We start from the raw sequence: 583 nt of genomic DNA on the forward strand, positions 1-583 counted from the left end.
CTAGGTAAATCTTTCACTATGAAGCAAATAAGAATGCAGTTATACTATTTCAATATGGGATACTACGCAAGTATGCGTATCATTATCAAATAATATATAACTTTCTAATTAGGTCTCGAATATCAATCCCATTGGGAGGACTAATTTTAGATAACAAAATTTTACTTAGCAATATATTCTTACTTAAACTTAAGATGCTAAAATAAGGATGAAAGTTCGATTCTTTTTGTAATTTTTTATAATTGAAAATAAAGTAAGCAACTAATTAACTTAACTAAAATACATGCAAGATGAAGGCAATATTAATAAAATATTTTTTTCCTTATTATGAATTAATGATAAATATAAAAATTCTATTGTGAAAGTATGCTAAATATGTTGTGCCAAATAAGAGAAAAAATATTCTTTACCCTTACTAGAAATGCTATAAAGAACATTTGCTAATCTATAGTTTGAATAGTCTTAAAGATCGGCTAGGCAGGGAAGATACTAGCTCTCACTCTAGAGTTCTCTCTTCTCCCTCCACCTGAGGGCTAACATCTTGTATCAAAACCTAAAACTATAAATTAAATTAGGGGCTTTA

Source organism: Phalaenopsis equestris, unplaced genomic scaffold (assembly GCF_001263595.1).
Source record: "Phalaenopsis equestris unplaced genomic scaffold, ASM126359v1 Scaffold000387, whole genome shotgun sequence".
NCBI lineage: Eukaryota > Viridiplantae > Streptophyta > Magnoliopsida > Asparagales > Orchidaceae > Phalaenopsis > Phalaenopsis equestris.